At 45.9% G+C, this 19,457-nt stretch overlaps 1 non-coding gene across 1 annotated transcript; it reads right to left on the reverse strand.

The window, feature by feature from the left end:
* Nucleotides 1-16,417: 16,417 nt before the first annotated feature.
* TRNAG-GCC (transfer RNA glycine (anticodon GCC)) lies at nucleotides 16,418-16,540 on the reverse strand. Its single transcript has 2 exons — nucleotides 16,504-16,540; nucleotides 16,418-16,453 (listed from the first exon to the last, which is right to left on the reverse strand). It is a non-coding gene; the product is annotated as a tRNA-Gly (tRNA).
* Nucleotides 16,541-19,457: the final 2,917 nt, after the last annotated feature.

Genomic DNA, 19,457 nt, shown 5'->3' on the forward strand with positions numbered 1-19,457 from the left:
CTTAAGCCGAAATTAGCCCAGATGCAAGGGAGACCTGCTCTCCGGCATGGCCTCTTGTGCTCTGCGTGCGGTACCCCCGCCTTGGTGCCTGGTTAAGGCGGGCATGTCCCAGGCGCCGAGCATCCTTCATCCTCCTCCAGGGAGTCTCCTCACACACTAGGCTCTGGCTGATTACCAGGCGGAGTGGGCAGAGCCCCAAGCTCGGAGCCTGACCCTTCAGGGTTCTCTCCAAGACCAAGCAGGAGGCTCTGCGGTTAGTCGCTTGGTGGGGAAGACAGCCCCCACTCAAGTGCCTGGCGTGGGCTCTGCCAGGAAGCTGGCCAGCCTCTCCAAGTGCACACGTGGGCTCACTGCTCAGGGAATGCTTCCTTCCTTCTTTCCAGCAGCAGCCCCCAAGCCAGAGCTCATCCCACTTTCCTCTCCTGGATCTGACCCCAGATGGAGACCTGGACTCCCACCCAGGTGAGGCTGCTCTGTGAAATGGAGATAGTGAGAACCTCCTAGTGTTGCAGGAAAATGTAAAGTGCCTACTGAGTGCTTAGCACATAGTAGGAGCTTTATAAATGCCGCCACCTTTTCCCTAGAGTGGACAGTCCCCACTGATATCATCCAAGGTCTGAACATGGAATGGGAAAAGCTCCTTTTCTGCAGCCCGTCCCCCCATCTTCTGCTTTTCTGCAGACTCATGAAGCAGCAGCCCACGGGCCCTTTTCTTTGCACTTTTGGGTTCCTGTTTCTAGACGATTAGCTGGATCTTTGTGTCCAGGTATTGTCCAAGTCAGAGAGCTAGAAGTCCAGGAGGAGACAAAAGATAGGGAAGTAGGGCCCAACCACAGGGACAGAGGCTTTAGAACCCAGGGAAGAAGCAGTGTTCCCAGCGCACACAACTAGAGTCTGGGTTCTTCTCGGTCCTCCCCAGGGAACTAGAGCAGAGACTGGGAGCATCAGACCAATGCAGAAGGCCAGGGAACGCCAGCTGCCAAGGACAGTGCAGCTCAGAACGTTTGGGGCAATCAGTCCAGATACCAGGCTGGCAAGGGCCAAGATGAGAGTTTGTCCCAAACCTGCTGGTTCTCAAAACAGTTCTCCTTCCATTTCTTGAACAAATGATAGGCCATCTAAATGTTAATATAAGACACCAAATTGGAAAAGAATCAGATGTGATAATGTTGTCATGGTAGTTATTATATAAATGGTAGCTATTATTACTAATTAAAGTATTCTTCCTAAACACATGTGTTACAAAGACTTTGACAATGCAGACCCCAGGTGTTGCTAATGGTACTGATTCGAACTTTCACTAATTCACACGGGCGTGTGGTCTCCATGGGCAAATTTGATGCATCTTTTCACTGAATTGTGGATGTGGGTAAATGTGGGTGGTTGTGAGTGGTCCAAAGAAAAGAACAACCACGAAATAAAGCAAAAAGGAGCCCTACATACTGACTTTTGATAAACACAGAGGATTAGCACAGATTTATCTCCTCTCTCTAACACCTGCTGCTGCTGATGCTGCTAAGTCGCTTCAGTCTTGTCCGACTCTCTGCGACCCCATAGACGGCAGCCCACCAAGGCTCTTCCATCCCTGGGATTCTCCAGGCAAGAACACTGGAGTGGGTTAGTGGGTTCTCCACTAACACCTTCTGAAGTGATAGTAAAGGAATAACAACAGTGTAAACTCTCAAAAAACAAGAGAACTGAGTGGGGAGAGGCAGTCTCCAGAAGACAAGAATTGACCAAAAATTACTGAATGGAGAATATTAACTGACTGTGCAGAGCAGTATCATATCTACCATTGGGGAGGAGTAGTGACTTCACTTTCACTTTTCACTTTCATGCACTGGAGAAGGAAATGGCAACCCACTCCAGTGTTCTTGCCTGGAGAATCCCAGGGACGGGGGAGCCTGGTGGGCTGCCGTCTCTGGGGTCACACAGAGTCGGACACGACTGAAGCGACTTAGCAGCAGCAGCAGCAGCAGTGAGAGTGCAGAGCAATTTCAAAAATCTGCTTCAGGAACCAGACCCCCAAAGACCCAGGAGTTGGAAGGTGCAGGTACTTCAGGAGGCAGGGAGCCAGGTATGCCTTGAAATAAGAAGATTCATCCAGAAACCATGTGTACAGCAGTCAGAACCCCATTTTCCCTTCCCATCAAGCTCTACCACTCTACATGCTGCTGCCGCTGCCGCTAAGTCACTTCAGTCGTGTCCAACTCTGTGTGACCCCATAGACCGCAGCCCACCAGGCTCCCCCGTCCCTGGGATTCTCCAGGCAAGAACACTGGAGTGGGTTGCCATTTCCTTCTCCAATGCATGAAAGTGAAAAGTGAAAGTGAAGTCGTTCAGTCGTGTCCAACTCTTTGCGACCCCATGGAACTCAGCCTATCAGGCTCCTCTGTCCATGGGATTTTCCAGGCAAGAGTACTGGAGTGGGGTGCCATTGCCTTCTCCACTCTACATGCTAGCAGAGCACAAAGGTTAATCTCTGAAGAAATTGAACCAGGGAGGGTCAGAACCCAAGGACACCAGGTACAACTTAAGGTACGGTGGGCGCCATATTGAAAACAAGGAAGTAAGTGAGAGTGGTGTCCTAGAGGGTGGGACCACTGACCTTTGCCCTTCTAGGCTACAAGGATGCAGGTGGCATCTTCCACAAGAATGAGCCTGGAGCAGGCCTCTCTGGGAGAACTGACTAATATGAGAAAAAAAATAACTATAGCTACTCATGCCTGGGGTCTCTCCATTAGACAGCTGTAACTCTGAAAAGAGGCCCGTCAGCCAACATGGCCCACTCTGCACCCAAAGCTTCCAACCAGCTTTTAAGTTCTTTGTTCTTCAACATGAATAGACAGACAAGAATTACTGGACCTTCAAGAAAAGCACTAAAACCAGAGAACAGAACAAAGGGACGTGTAGGAAGCAGAGACTTCAAAAACACTAATTAATATCTTCAGAGAGATAAGAGAAAGCACTGTATCCAAGATCATGATGTCATATATGGAGCTCTTAGAAACTAAAACCTACTGCAAATAAAAGTCCAGTGAAGAGTTGGAAAATAGAATTGAAGGAATCTTTCAGAAAATATAACAGGAAGACAAAAAGCTGGAAAACAGAAAAACCAGAGAAATGAGAGGATCAGTGAAGGAAGTCCAACAGCAAATTCTTAGGATTTCTAGAAAATGAGAGAATTGGAAAAAAGAGAAAGAAAAAAAATTAAAAAATAGAACTCCGTTTGGTGGAATGCAATCAAATGAGTTTCCAGGTTGAAATGGCGCACTGAAAATCTAGCTCAAGTTAGAAATAAAAGGAGCTCACCCAGGCACATCATCACAAAACTTCAGAAAATCAGGCAAAAAGGAATCCTAAACACTTCTGGGAGATGGGAGGAGCAGGTGATTCACAAAGAAAGAATCATAACTCACAAAGGCACTGAAATTGTCAGTAATTGAAAAGTAAAAGATAATGGAACAATCCCTTTAACACTCCAAGGCAAATAGTTTCCAATCAAAAACTATACTCCCAAGGTATCAATTGAGGAGAGACAAGAAAATTTTAGATGTGCTCACGCTCATGCTTAGTCGCTCAGTCGTGTCTGACTCTTTGGAACCCCAGGGACTGTAGCCCACCAGGATCCTTTGTCCATGGGATCCTCCAGACAAGAATACTGGAGTGGGTTGCTATGTCCTCCTCCAGGGGATCTTCTCAACCCAGGGATCAAACGCACATCTCTTTCATCTTCTACACCAACGCTTGTATGTGTCAAAAAATTTGCTTCCATGAACTATTTCTGAGAAAGCTGCTAGAGGATGCCCTCCATTAAAATCAGGGAGTAAGTCATCTGTCTTAATCTTCTCGGGCAGCCGTAATAAGATACCTAAGACTGAGTGGCTTAACAAACATGTGTTTATTTTCTCACCGCTCTGGAGGCTGGAAGTTTAAGATGAAAGTGCCAGCAAGCTAGGTTTCTGAGGAGAGCCCTCCTCCCGACTTGCAGCTGGCCACCTTCATACTGCGTCCTCACAAGCCCTTTTCTCCATATGTGCATGTAAAGAAAGAAAGATTTCTCTCTTCCTCTTCTTACTTCTTGTCAGATTAGGACCTCACCATTATGACCTCATTAACCTTAATTACCTCCTTAAATGATCTATCTCCAAATACAGTCACATTAAGGGGTATTGTTTCAACATGTGAATTGGGGGTGTTCGTTGTTTAGTCATGTCCCCATGTAACCCCATGGACCGCAGCCCACCAGGCTTCTCTGTCCATGGAATTCTCCAGGCAAGAAAACTGGAGTGGGTTACCATTTCTTTCTCCAGGGGATTTTCCCAACCCAGGAATCGAACCCGGGTCTCCTGCACTGCAAGCAGATTCTTTACCATCTGAGCCACCAGGGAATTGAGGGCAAGGGGGAATACAGTTCAGTCCACAGCAACATGGAATCCTTGGAATTTAACACAGGGCTAAGGAAGTTTCCAGGATGATAGTGGGACCACAGATCCAGAGAAGAACCAGAGCAAAGGCAGAGGATGGAAGTTACCAGGAGTTAATAAGGAAGCTGACAAAGTATTCAACATGTTTGAGTGTATCAAGAGAAAGTTCACACTTCCAGCAAAAAAAAAAAAATTGGAATACACAGAAAGACACATTTTTAAAAAGTCAATAATAAGCTATTTGATTAGCAGTAATTGATACATGGGAGAAAATTAAACCACATTATACTGTATGGCTCAGCAGGAAACACTATTTTTGTGTCCTAACATTGTAAATATTAAGTACTAATTTTTTTAAATTGTGGCATAAATACATCAAATCTAAGTGCATGAAACTTTTCACATATGAAAGTATTAATAAAATTACCAGAATAGCAAGGTTTGCTCTACATAAACCATCACTCCTTTCAATCTGAGGCAGCACCTACCTTACTCCAAATTCGCTATGCCCTGCACTCTCCTCTCTTCCAGCCCTAGAAATACTGCGTTTTTGTTGCTATTCGGTTGCTAAGTCATGTCCAACTCTTTGTGACCCCACGGACTGCAGCACACCAGGTTTCTCTGTCCTTCACTGTTTCCCAGAGTTTGCTCAGATTCATGTCCATTAAGTCAACGAGGCCATCCAACCATCTCATCCTCTGTCAAGCCATTCTCCTTTTGCCCTCAATCCTTCCCAGCATCAGTGTCTTTTCCAATGAGTCAGCTCTTCGAATCAGGTAGCCAAAGTACGGGAGCTTCAGCACCAGTCCTTCTAATGAATATTCAGGGTTGATTTCCTTTAGGATTGACTGGTTTGATCTCCTTGCAGTCTAAAGGATTCTCAAGAGTCTTCTCCACAGTTCTAAATCATCAGTTCTTCAGCACTCAGCCTTCTTTATTGTCTAGCTCTCACATCCATACATGCATAGTCACTATCTTTTTACATGTCAGTTTCCCCGTGACTGTCCTTCTAGAGAGCAATAGTGAAGGGGACAAAGAAAAAACACAGCAAATGAGAGCACTGTAGCTTATCAGAAGTGATCAAAGCTATGAGAAAAAGAGTAATTAAAACAAGGTAAGGGAGGCTGGTGTGTGTGTGTGTGTCAGGGGGACGGTCAGTGCTTCTTTGGTGGCTTCATGCAGAAGACTGGGATTCGATCCCTGGGTCGGGAAGATCCCCTGGAGAAGGGAATGGCTATCAACTCCAGTATTCTTGCCTGGAGGATCCCTTGGACAGAGAAGCCTGGCCAGCTACAGTCCATGAGGCTGCAGAGTTTGACACGACTGAGCGACTAACACTTCAGTTCTTTCTTCAAGGAAAGCTGGGAGAGCTGGAGGAGGGATCATTCTGAGTTATTAAATTGGAAATGGGCGGCCATTGAAGGTTTTGGAACAGAGGAAGGGCCTGATGTGATTCATGATTCTAGAGCAGAGGGACCAATTGCAGCAGTCCAGATAATAGAAGGTGGGGACTTTGTCGAGATGGGCAGAAAGGATTGGGCAGAAATCCTTGGGCAGATGGGGGGATGGGCAGAAAAGGATTCTATTTGACACCAGATTTCCTTAGGCAAGCTGGAGAGTGAGACCCTGGTTTGGAGAGAACTGTTTCCTGTGCCACCCAGTTTCCATCTTCTGAGAGCCTCACAATGTGAAAGTCTCTCCAGTCCACTTGGTCTGTCCAGGACTGGGCCCCCAGGGGAGGGAACCTGGAATCCAGACCTCCCATTCCTCTACTCCCACCTCTCATCCACACCTCCTGAGGCTGCTATTGGCCTGCCGGGCCCTTCCAGAACCCAGTCAGGGGAGGAGGACCAGAGGGCAGGACCTTGGGCCTGACATTTGAGTGGCATCAGGCTTCCCAGGTGGCACTGGTGGTAAAGAACCTGCCTGCCAGTGCAGGAGACATAAGAGATGCAGGTTCGATATTTGGGTCAGGAAGATCCCCTGGAGGAGGAAATGGCCGCTCACTCCAGTATTCTTGTCTGGGGAATCCCATGGACAGAGGAGCCTGATGGGCTACAGTCCATGGTGTCACAAAGAATTGGACACAACTGAAGCGACTTAGCACGTGCGCACAGGGGTTCTGTGGAACAAATGAGAAAAGAGAGAGGAAGTGCTATTTACAGAGAGACCCAGCCCTGTGATGAGCTGTGCGCCTGACACAGAACACCTTGCCTCCACTATCTCCATGAACTTGAGCAACCACTTCATGTTTCAGATCGAAAACCCAGGCTAATGGGGATGAAACAACTTGCCTAAAGTGACTCCCTAGCAGAAAGTGCTAGGGCTGGGCTCCACCTTTGTGCTGATTCCAAGTTTCCCGTGTTCTCCACGGGGCTGCAGGTGGGTCTGCCTTCGGATGAAGCCCTCCAGGGTTCAACCACCACCTGCCGAATTGAAGGCCAGGACTCTAACCCCAAAGCATGACCTCGGCCTTTGTGATTGAGAGAAATCCAAATGGTGGACAGGAACTTCCGTTGATTCCTCCAAGCGACCTGTCACTCAGATCTGCTGATGCCTTAGGAGGTTATCTTCCTGAGACTTCAAGTCTGGGGGTCTGGGGAGCAAAGGAAACTATCAGAGCCCCTTCAGAGGGAGGACTGCTCATCCTGCCAGCTCTGCTTCCCTGCATGCCCCATTTGCTGTCAGACACCTCGATGTTTCACAGCCCCCACCCCCTGCGGCAGCATGCGGGCAAGTGCACATTTATACAACTCCACCTACAGCTTCCGCAAAGGCAGTCATATGGGCAGCAGCTGGGACTCCCAAGTTCCTTTCTATCGGATCTGAAAAGGAGCAAGAATCACCCATGTCCTGCTTTCCCCAGTGGCCTTGTATGGGTAATGGAGGGGGAACAGCAGATCCAAGTTGAAGTTTTCTTTTCAAGATAAAACACGGAGGCTTTGGAGCCAGATGGGCCAGAAGTTGAGGCACAGGCCTTCCACTTCCATCTGTGGGACAGGTGGCAATTTGTTTAAGTACTAGGAACTTCAGTTCTCTAGTCTGTAAAAAGGGGAGACATGAGATCTGTTGCAAAGATCTGAAGTGTGTGAAGTCATCAACACAGGGCCTGGCACACGGATGCATGCCACTAGGGCTGGGTATCAAAATCTCAGTGAGGAGGGCAGGAGTCTGTCTTCTAAGTTCTTGCCACTTGAGACCAGAACTTGGTACATGTTGGCAGTGGGAAAATACATGTTAATAATATTTTATATTTTATTTTACATTATTTTATTTCATCTTACTTTTTATTTTATCCTCCCTGTTGTTCTTGCTGTTGTTCAGTTGCTAAGTTATATCTGACTCTTGTGATTCCATGGACTTTAGCCCACCAGGCTCCTCTGTCCAAGGGATTTCCCAGGCAAGAATACTGGAATGGGTTGCCGTTTCTTCCTCTAAGGGATCTTCCCAACCCAGGGATTGATCTCATGTCTCCTGCATTGGCAGGCGGGTTATTTACCACTGAGCCACCAGGGAAGCCCTATCCTCCACGGTAACCTAAGAATTAGACATCATTATTTTTATTCAAAAGAAGAGGAAACTATGGCACAGAGGAGTTTAAGGTCACACTACAAGGAGTGTGGAGATTCAAGCAGGGGTGGAGATTCAAGCCCAAAGCGCAGTGCTTCCTCCCTGGAAGATCTGCCTGTTTGCGGACTGAAGACTCTATTCAGGGCCTGTGATAAGTATAATGATGAAGAGACAGAGAAGGCAAAGGGGAGGGTAGCCAAACTCCTTAAGCAGTTAATATGTGCTAAGCCTTTCACCATATGTCCTGTAGTCAGTGCTGCTGGCCACCTGCTTCAGCAGTTACCCCAGGAAGGAGCAGGACTTGGGCCACAGTGCCGTAAAAGCCTCTGCTCTTCAGCTGCATGACCTGAGTGATCTGTTTCACCCTTTTGGGTATCAGTTTTCTGACTTGGAATATGGGCTAACAATTGTACCAGCCTCCTGAGTTTGGGAGGAATAAATGAGATGATGCACAGAAAGTGCTAGAACAATGCCTGACATGAAGTCATTGTTCAATACACCTAAGCTAACATTGTCTCTGCTTGACAGCTCACTCACCCAAGGTTACCCAGCTCATCGATGGTAACTTTTGTTTATTTATTATATTTATTATTATTATTATAGTTATATTAATTATAATATTATCTCAATAATATAACTTTTGTTATTGTTTAAAAAATATAAGTAATAAGCCTCAGCAACCATTACTCAGCACATTATAGACCGGGAACTGTAATAGGCCAGGATGTGAGAGGTGAAGGGAAACAATTTTCCAAAGGCAGTCACTTGCCTCTTCAACTACTATGGCCTGAATTGTGCCCCCAAAATGCATATGTTGAAGCCATGAGCCGCACTGTGTCTATATTTGGAAGTGAGGTTTAAGGGGTCATAAGTCAGGGGTCATAAGTCAGGGCTCTAGTCTAACAGTGCTGGTGGCCTTACAAGAAAGAGACCTTTCTTTCCTCCTTCCCCCACCTCTCTCTCCGCCATCCCCAGCTCTCCCACTTGGGCACAAGAGGTCATGTGGACATCGAGGGAGAAAGTAGCCATCTAAAACCACGATGAGGGCTCTTACCAGAAACCAAACTTGCTGGCATCTTGACCGTGAACTTCTAGCCTCCAGAACCATGAGAAAACACAATTCTACTCTTTAAAATGACCAGAATGTGATATTTCATTATGGCAGCCTGAACTGAGACACACCAAAAAATCAGGGTTTTTTTGGTGGATACTAGATGAACAACAAGAATTTATACCACTCAAAACCATTCAGTGCTCAGTAGCAAGCAAAAAGATGAGTGCTTGTGTGGAAATATGGCCAAGAAAAGATGTTAAATAAAAAGGCAAGTTGTAGAACAACTCATAAAGTATGGCCACTATGAAAAACCAACAAAATACACACACGCTCAGACAAATATAAAACAGTGCTATGTATTTCTGTGGGAAGTTAATATTTAAGTATGTAATATACAGAAAAAGGTCAAGAAAACTAGACTCATCAGACTAGTTTCCATGACTACTTCCAAGCAGAAGACTAGCATGGGGAGGGTCAAGAAGGACTCTAGTTTTATCTGCAATTTTTAACTTTTTACCCTGAAAATATAGTCATGCATTGTGTTTCTTGCAGACTAAAGAAAGTAATAAAATTTATAAAAAGAACAAGAAAGAAGAAAGAATGCCTGCTCTGAGGTGATCTATGCCTCTGTCACACACATAAAAGCTGCCAGCATAATCGTCTAATGCCTTTTCATCCCACACCCCATTACAGCTCTTAAATGAAAGACTTTTTGAAAAGGGAAAGATGGCAAAGAGGATGAGAAGGTGGTGAAATCCATTCGATTGTTTGCAGAGAGGAGAGAAGGGTGCAGCGAACAAGAGGAGAGATAAAGAAGAGAGGAAATTGGATCAAAGGCTATAACGCAAGAAGCATTAGTATCTGACGCACGTGCTCTGCTTGACTTTTCACAGCAGTCCTGCTGAGCATTAACCCCATCCTGCAGAGACCCAGGCCCCTCCCCAGCTCCCTGGCACTGCCCTCTTTCTGAAAAGCAGTCAGTTTTCACGAATGAAACTCATCCCTACCAACAAGATGCAGACTGTGCTCCCCGGCTGGTGCTCCACCTCCGGGTCACTGGGCACTCCCTGTCCTGAGGTTGGTACCCCCAGGAGGCAGTGGCAGCCCTCGGCCTCCACACCTTATGTTCCTGAATGCCTTCTGCGTCTCTAGAAGGCCAACCTTCTGCTGTGTGCGTGCGTACAAAGTTGCTTCAGTCATGTCCTACTCTTTGTGACCCTATGAACTATATGGAGCCCGTCAAGTTCCTCTGTCCATGGGATTCTCCAGGCAAGAATACTAGAGTGGGTCGCCATGTCCTCCTCCAGGGGATCTTCCCAACCTGGGGATCAAACCCATGTCTCTTGGCATGACCCAACACCAAAGCCAGGCTGACACCCTTGGGCAGGGCCAAGCTCAGTGACCCAAATATGCCGTCTCCTGTGGGGTCTGTGACAGAACTTCTTGGAAGTACATGGGTCACAGTCCAAAGACTTGGGTACCAAAAAAGATCATCTCTTCAAAGGGTGTTAAACCAAAAGTTTTCCTTTTAAAATTAATTTAGAAAACCCAGACCCCATGGCTCATAGCCTCCTTCACACAAGAAGTGGATAGGAATTTTCTGTTTAATGACAGAGGTGAATGGTGAGTGCAAGACGGAGCAAAGGGATATTTTTAGGGATGTTGCTGTTTGTTTCATATTAGTTTTCTTAAGCTGAAAATAATGGTTGCATGTGGGCTTCCCTGGTGGCACAGACAGTAAAGAATCTGCCTGCAATGTGGGAGACCCAGGTTTGACACCTGGGTTGGGAAGATCCCCTGGAGGAGAAAATGACACCCACTCTAGTATTCTTGCTTGGAGAAACCTGTGGACAGAGGAGCCTGATATGCTACAGTCCATGGGGTCACAAAGAGTCAGACACAACTGAAGCAATTTAGCACACATGTGGTAGAAGAAAGGATATTCACTAGAATCAAATCTCCTTTCCACTCCAGAGGTAACTGCTATTATCATGTCTTGTGTCTCCTTACACACACACAAACACTCATGCACACATGCACACATCTGCTTTTTCATGCAAATGAAAGTAGATTTTCTTAGTAGACAAATATCTCTTGGATTTTATTTTTTGATTGACAATAGGTAAAGAAAATATGGATGAGGAGGTTTCCCACCCCTAAGTCACTTCAAGAACTAAACAGATCTCAGTCTAAGATGCATTTTCTGATACTGCTTGAAATGCAATCTGAAGGTAGCTTGTGAAGGGGTGGCTGTCAACCTACAGAGGCAGCCCCAGCCAAGCGGGACTAGTATGTGGCGGGGGGACCCTTGGTGAACAGTTACGAACACAAGGCCTGACAGGTATTAGTTCTGTCACAAGCTAGTCATAAAATTCTGGAAGAAGGAGTGATTGCCTCTGAATGGAAACATCCAGAAGATGGCTGTGACATGTCACCCTCCCAGGCTGGAGGTCCTTTTCCTCCAGTTCACACAATTGTGGAATCGCCCTTTCACGACACGTGGCCTGAGTTGGCGTGGAAGGTGCCCTGAAAGGTTTCGGATTTGAAAAAGTATCACATTTCACTGCAGTACAGTCTAGGGCAGTGTCTGCTAACCAAATGCACTAATGTTTCTGTAGAAACTATTTTCAGTAATTTTTGGTTATTAAAGCTTTTTGAATTCAGAAATACATAAAAGGGATTGTGGACCTTAATAAAAGACCTGATTCAAAGAGAAAAATATTAAATCAAAAAAAAAAAAGGAGTGGGATTCAAGAAGCAATTTGCCAGCAATGAAATTAATATATACGCTGCTAAATCCAAACAAACATTGTATAGAGTTTTAAAAAGTCACGGTGTGGGGAATTTTAAACACAAGAATGAACTAAAATACTTGACAAGTATTAGAGGACAATTGGGAAATAGGAGATGAAAGTTAAAACACTCTAAAATCATTGTATTAAACAGAAACTGACTCATAAACACTGAGAACAAAGGGGAAGGAGGAAAGGGATAAATTAGGAGTTTGGATTAGCAGGTACAAACCACTATCCATAAAACATATAAACAAGAAGGTTCTACTACACAGCACAGGAAACTAGATTCAGTATCTTGTTATAAACCATAATGGAAAAAATCTGAATTTTATATATATCAGATCAGATCAGATCAGTAGCTCAGTCATGTCCGACTCTGCGACCCCATGAATCGCAGCACGCCAGGCCTCCCTGTCCGTCACCAACTCCCGGAGTTCACTGAGACTCACGTCCATCGAGTCAGTGATGCCATCCAGCCATCTCATCCTCTGTCGTCCCCTTCTCCTCTTGCCCCCAATCCCAAAAGCATCAGAGTCTTTTCCAATGAGTCAACTCTTCGCATGACGTGGCCAAAGTACTGGAGTTTCAGCTTTAGCATCATTCCTTCCAAAGAAATCCCAGGGCTGATCTCCTTTAGGATGGACTGGTTGGATCTCCTTGCAGTCCAAGGGACTCTCAAGAGTCTTCTCCAACACCACAGTTCTATATATATAAAACTGAATATATGTATTGAGTTATGTACATATTCAGTTATAAATAAAACTGAATCACTTTGCTATACACCAGAAACTAACATAACGCTATAAGTCAACTGTACTTCTGTAAAATAAATAAAATCATTATATTATCCCTGAAGATGACAGAAGTATTTTTTAATACAGAAGTTAAGCAACTTCTTTCAAGCTGAAAAATGTGAGGTTGAACACTAAAACTATAAGAGAATAACTTCCAAACAATCAAAAGGGGGAAAGAAACTAATGAAGACTTGATTTAATGTTATAAAGCAGGAAAAGAGAAGAGCAATGAGAAATCATAGTGAATAGCAAACGCAGAGCCCAAAGGCAGAAGTCAGCCCAAATACATGCAGCAGATGTAAATGGATCAAACTCATCTATTAAAGCACTGAGATTTTTTCCTGGTGAATTTTTCACAAGTGAATTCTACGACGTTTAAGAGATCAGGCTAAAATAGAATGCCACGGAAATACAGAAAGTAAAGATATAGAGAAAGACAGATAAGGCAAATAAATACCAATAGAAAGAAACCTTGTGTCAGAACAGATAAAACAGTCTCAGAGATGTTATTTAATGGTGCCTCAGTTAATACAAAAAGCAAAAAGCCCAATCAGCTGTATGAAAAATCTAAACTTATAAAATAGACGAACGCCGATATATTAGTCCCAGACTTCACATTACAAGGGAAATTGTCTGCTAATGTATCTATATTGGCCTCTAGACTCTAAGCTCCTGGGAGGAAACAAGCTGTGTCTTATTAGTAGTCACTCAATTTCCAGCACTTAGTCCGGGTCTGACTTAGAGGATTCTTAATAAATGTTTATTGAATAAACCAGTGGTTCTCGAGCCTGGCCGCACATCAGAATCTTCTGGGAGTTTTTAAAAATACTGAGACCTGGGCCCCACCCCCAGACCAATTAAAAGGAAGCCTCTAGGGGTGGAGCCTCAATATGGTATATTTTTTAAAAGCTCCCCAGGTGATTCTGATGTTTGGCCAGAGCTGAGGACTGCTGGAATAAATAAACGACGGAATGACCAAATGAATGAGTGTCTCTTTGATTTACAAAAGAATTCGTTGCAGGATTTCTTTTAAAAGCACATTCCCAGGGTGCATTTTCAATGTAATTCGATTTTAAGAAATTTGATTTACACCCAATATTGCCAGGACAGTCTATTTTGTAAAGTAAGGAACATCTGTATTATCTATCAAATTTTTTTTTTTTTATGGATTTGGGAATATTCTGTTTCTCCATTTAGAAGTGAGCTGGAGGCTTGAGCAAAAAAAAAAAAAAAAAAAAACCTGTATCATTTCCTGTACTCTGAAAACTGCTTTCTCCCACTCTGGCATTTAGAGACTATTTCCCAGCAATATTAAGCATGCAATTACTTAACGAGACACTGAAAGCAGTTTTGAGAAGTATAAAAACATCATTGTCTGGGCTTGCTGCTCCTGACGTTATGCGAGTGACAGATGAGGAACCAGACTGAGTCCAGCCAAGGCGTGCTTGGGTGCTCCCGTGTGCCGGGCGCTTTGTCCAGGGATGGGGCAGAGCGGGAGAGGGGCTCAGGTGGGCAGCAGAAAGGAGGGCCAGCAGGTGGGCCTCCACGTGTCAAGTGAGGGGGACAGAAAATGGTGCTTCCCGAAAGTTGCATCCACCCAATGCTTGGCAACGAGAAGACAGATCAAGACTTTCTGATGAGTCTCAAAGAGGCTGGAATAAGGAAATATCTCACCGCAGGGCTCTGTCTTAAGAGACGGGGAGGATGTGAAGCTATGGGGAACATTCCTTGGCAGAGGGAACTGTGTGAGGAGGCCAGGGAACTGCAGCAGACAGAGAGTGACCCTGTGGGAATGTTTCCTGGGGCTTCTCTTGCAGAACCCGAGACCCCTTCTTACCCAGGGCCCATGCTGCCCACACTGGGCATTTATTGCCCCTTCCCATCACCCTTCAACCCTGATTTCATAATTTGCTGTCTTCATTTCCTAGGTACCAGAACAAGGTGGCACAGGCTGGAGGGCTTAACCAAAATCTCTTCTCTCTCAGAGAGCCTCTTCCTGGCCTTTGATCACTCCAATCTTCCCTCCTCCCACCGCCTTCTCCCCCTGTGTCTTCACACCAGCTTCCTTCTGTGTCTGGCTATCTCACCGTCCAAATTTCCCCTTTTTGTGAGGACACAGTCATACTGGATACTGTGTCTTCTAGAATAATTAAAGTGCTCTGTTTTTGTCATGACTCAACACTCTGAACAGAGCTGAAGTCGATGGTGGGGAAGATATAAAATGATGTTAGTGTGTAAGCATTGGATCAGACTACCCGGATTCAAATCCTAACTCTTCCACTCGCTTGTGCAAGTTGATCAATCCATCCATGATGATGATAATGACAAAAGTGACAGCATTTATAAGGATTGGGGACCAAGCAAATGAGGTGTATTCTTGTTCAGCACATGTTTGACACACCCCCTGTTCAGTAAGGAGAAGGAAATGGCAACCCACTCCAGTGTTCTTGGCAGGATAATCCCATGGACAGAGGAGCCTGGCAGGCTATAGTCCATGGGGTCTCAAAGAGTCGGACCCAACTGAACTACTGAGCATGCGAACTGGATTAGGACCCACCCTAATGACTTCATCTTAACTTGATTATCTCTATATAAAGACCCTCTCTCCATTATAATGAAGATGGACATTTTTCAATGGACGTGAGTTTGAGCAAGCTCAAAGAGAGTTGGTGATGGACAAGGAAGCCTGGCATGCTGCAGTCCATGGGGTCGCACAGAGTCAGACACAACTGAATGACTTTCACTTAAATGTGGAATCTAAAAAGCCCCCAAACTTACAAAGAACAGATTTGTGGTTACCAGAGGCAGGAGAGGGAAGGAGGTGGAGGAACTGGGCGAAGTAGGTCAAAATATACAGACGTCCAGTTATAAGTGAGTTCTGAGGATGTAATGTACAGCCTGGTGACTACAGTTCAGTTCAGGTCAGTCGCTTAGTCGTGTCTGATTCTTTGGGACCCCATGGACTGCAGCATGCAGGCTTCCCTGTCCATCACCAACTCCCAGAGTTTGCTCAAACCCATGTCCATTGAGTCAGTGATGCCATCCAACCATCTCATTCTCTGTTGTCCCCTTCTCCTCCTGCCTTCAATCTTTCCCAGCATCAGGGTCTTTTCCAATGAGTCAGTTCTTTGCATCAGGTGGCCAAAGTATTGGAGCCTCAGCTTCAGCATCCTTCCAATGAATATTTAGGACTGATTTCCTTTAGGGTTGACTGGTTTGATCTCCTTACAGTCCAAGGGACTCTCAAGAGTCTTCTCCAACACCACAGCTACAGTTAACAATACTATATTGTACATTTGAAAGTTGCTGAGAAAGTTGATCTTAGAAGTTAACATTACAGGGAAAATTTTTTTTGATAATGTGTGGTGATGCATGGTAATTAACCTTATTTTGGTGATCATTTTCCCATATACACATGTTGAAAGAAAATCAGTCCTGAATATTCATTGGAAGGACTCATGGAGAAGGGAATGACAGAGGATGAGATGGTTGGATGGCATCACTAATTCAAAGGACCTGAATTTGAGCAAGCTCCGGGAGTTGGTGATGGATAGGGAAGCCTGGCATGCTGCAGTCCATGGGGTAGCAAAGAGTCGGACACAACTGAGCAACTGAACTGAACACTTAAAACTAACACAATGTTATGTGTCAATTGCACATCAACTTTTTAACATCATAACTTTTAAAAAAAATTTACATTTTTTTTTGTGGGGGGGTGCTGTCCTGGGTCTTAGTTGAGGCATGCAGGATCTTTTAGCTGTGACATGTGGGATCTAGTTCCCTGACCAGGGATCGAACCTGGGCCCCCTGCATTGGCAGTGTGGAGTCTTAGCAACTAGTCCACCAGGGGTGTCCCCTGGTCTTGGCAGTGCAGAGTCTTAGCCACTGGACCACCAGGGAAGTCCCATATCAATTTTTTTAAAAGAGCCTCTATCTCCACATAAGGTCACATTCTGAGATACTGGGGTTCAGACTTCAATACAACTTTCATGGTGAGCACAATTCAACCCGTAACAGTCGTAAAAGTCGAAAGATGGCCCCTTTTTAATTCTCACTTCTTTTTCCCTACTTCCTTATCTTTCCGGCCTCTGAGCAATTAGAATTTCTCCTTCCTTCAGCCCAAATTCTGACCCTTTCGTATCATTGCCCTTCCCCCACCCACCCTCACTGCCCACGTGATCCCTTCCCCCAACCCTGGACAGTGGGCGCACCAGTGCCTTCTGCAGGCTGGGGCTCACATGGAGCTCTTGCCCTCTGTCCCTTGTCCCTGCCGCTCAGTGGTCCGAGCACACCTGTCAGCCCTTTTTCCCTCCGGCTGGGACGGAGGATGGCTTCCTGTGGGCCTCAGAGTCTATTCGCTCAGGCCGCCTTGGGCCATCTGCTCCAGGCATGGGGCTCTCACACAGCATGTTGCTGCCCCCACTGTGGGGAAAATTCCACTGGGCCCCCAAATCCCCCATTTCCCCTCCTGTCAGCAGCAGCATCTTAGCGGTAACCCCAGAACATCCCCACAACCCCTCGTCCTCTTCTTTTCTCTCCCAGCTAATCCCAGCAAAGTCCCGTCTTAACTTGTCCAACTGTCCTTCGGCAGGATTTCAGCTCCCGCATTCATCCGTCTTCTGGTACATTCTTGAGTGTCTGCAGCCGGAGCTGTATTTCTTCGCTGTTTCCCTTTTCCTCTTCCCCTCTTAGCATGGCTTGCTCCCTGCCCTCTTCCTTTGTTCCTCTGTCTGTTATTTATATGAAGTTCTGTCCATGTTCTTCATCCTGGGGAGATTCCCTGTCAAGCTCGGAAGGCTCGTCCTCTCCCTGGAACTTGGCTTGTCCTGCTGCTTAGGGGCTTCCCCGGTGGCTCAACTCGTAAAGAATCTGCCTGCCAAAGCAGGGGATGCAAGAGACACAGGTTCGATCCCTGGGTTGGGAAGATTCCCTGGAGGAGGAAATGGCAATCCACTCCAGTATTCCTGCCGGGGAAGTCCCACTGGACAGAGGAGCCTGGGGGGCTACAGCCCACGGGGTCACAAAAAGTCGGACACAGCCGGGCATGTGTGCACACACACTGCTCAGTCTTGCCTGAGCCATTTCCAGTCATTGCATGAAGGTGTCACCTCTGTGGACAGTGCCTGGGCGGTGACCCACAGAGGCCTGGCTGTGACACCACTTGGCATACTCTTTCATAACAAAGAGCTTGGCTTTGGCATCAGACAGATCAGAGCTCGGAATCTCACTGTCACTTATGCCCCGTGACACTGGGCAAATCCTGTAACCTATCTAAGGATTGACTTCCTAATCTATGCAAATGAAGACCTAGCAGTATTTCCCTCAGGGAGGTGAGGGATCAATCAGGGCCCAGTAAGAAACAAGTGGCAATTTTGAAATATGATAATTCTAGGATTTATTCAAAAAGAGTTTATACAAAGTATAAACTACTAAAAAGTAGTGGGTTACAGCCAGCTGTACTGCAGGACTTGAGAAATTGGGACAGTGGGGAAGGGAGGGCATAGTTACTGGAGTCCAGAAGGACCTTCTCCTTCTCCTTCTGGAGTCAGCCACTTTGAGACAGGAGAGCCCAGTCCAGGGCCATGGTCAGCTCTGCAGGGCAGGGGTTCGGGGAGTACAGATCCCCAGTCTCGTTGTTCCTGCCCCCTTGACACCTCTCACTGGCTGAACCTCACAGGAAGCCAGAGTCCAGGGGCTCCTGTCCACCTGCTCCATCCATGTCTGCCCCACCAGCAGCCAGAATTGAAGAAGGATTGGGTAGAGAATTTGGAGGAGCAAATGGATGAATTAGCAGAGTTTGCAAATCAAATAAGAGAGGCATGTAAGACCGAGCACCCCCTACATATCAACAAATGTGTTAGCAACCTTTTTCCTCCTCTTCTTCATTATTATTATTATTTAAAGAAAGTAAAATATAGTCTTCCTTGACTTTTCTCTCAACAATTCTCTCTCTCCAAGAGAAGCTACCCAGAAACAACTTCCTCACTGAATTGTCCAGAAGTTCCTGCCCACTCCCAGTCTTCTTCATAGTATCCCACAATGTTTTCACCCAGCCTTAAGTGATTGGACCAGAGGCAGACACTTCACCCTGATAGGCAGAGCACCCCACAGTGTTTCCACCCTGGCCTTTGCTGATTGGACAAGGGTAGACGCCAAGGAGGCTGCTGACTGGTGATTGGCCAACCCCATCAGCTCTGTCTTAGAGGGTTTGCCCGTGGGCTGTTCAGAGGAGTGGGTCTGTAAGTAGGTCCAGAAGTTGGTAGAGCAGAGCGGGTGGGAAGCTGAGGGAGCGCTAAAGTAACTAGTAGAGATCAAAACATATATTTTGAAAGGTTGGAGGTGGTCTATCCCCAGGGCTGGTCTAGCTCTCCCTCAGGCTGGTGGGCCAGCACCTGCCCCCTCACTTCCCACCTTCTCTTACGATAACTTACCTCTTAGCTGAGCTCAAACTCATCACGTACGGCAGGCAAGCAGGAGGCATGGCCACAGCCCATTTGCTGCTCCTGAGGAAAGTGCTAAAGGTTTAGAGTGAAGAACACACCTTCCTTTCTAGCTTGTCAATGCAAGAGGGGAAAAAGACGAGGCACACCAAGTACTCAGGGACCTCTCTTGGTTATGCAGTTACCTATTCTGCTATTTTTATAATCAGGAGGACCCACTGATTTATAGGAATTTATGGAATTTATGCAATATAAATACTGGACAAATATTTAAGCTACAGTGAACTGTGGGAAGTAATAGAGCATAGCAACCAACTCCATCCTTTCCAGCTCAAATGTATTCATTCACTTTCACCAGGCAATTTTACATACTCTAA

The sequence above is a fragment of the Bos mutus genome, chromosome 21 (assembly GCF_027580195.1).
Source record: "Bos mutus isolate GX-2022 chromosome 21, NWIPB_WYAK_1.1, whole genome shotgun sequence".
Lineage (NCBI taxonomy): Eukaryota > Metazoa > Chordata > Mammalia > Artiodactyla > Bovidae > Bos > Bos mutus.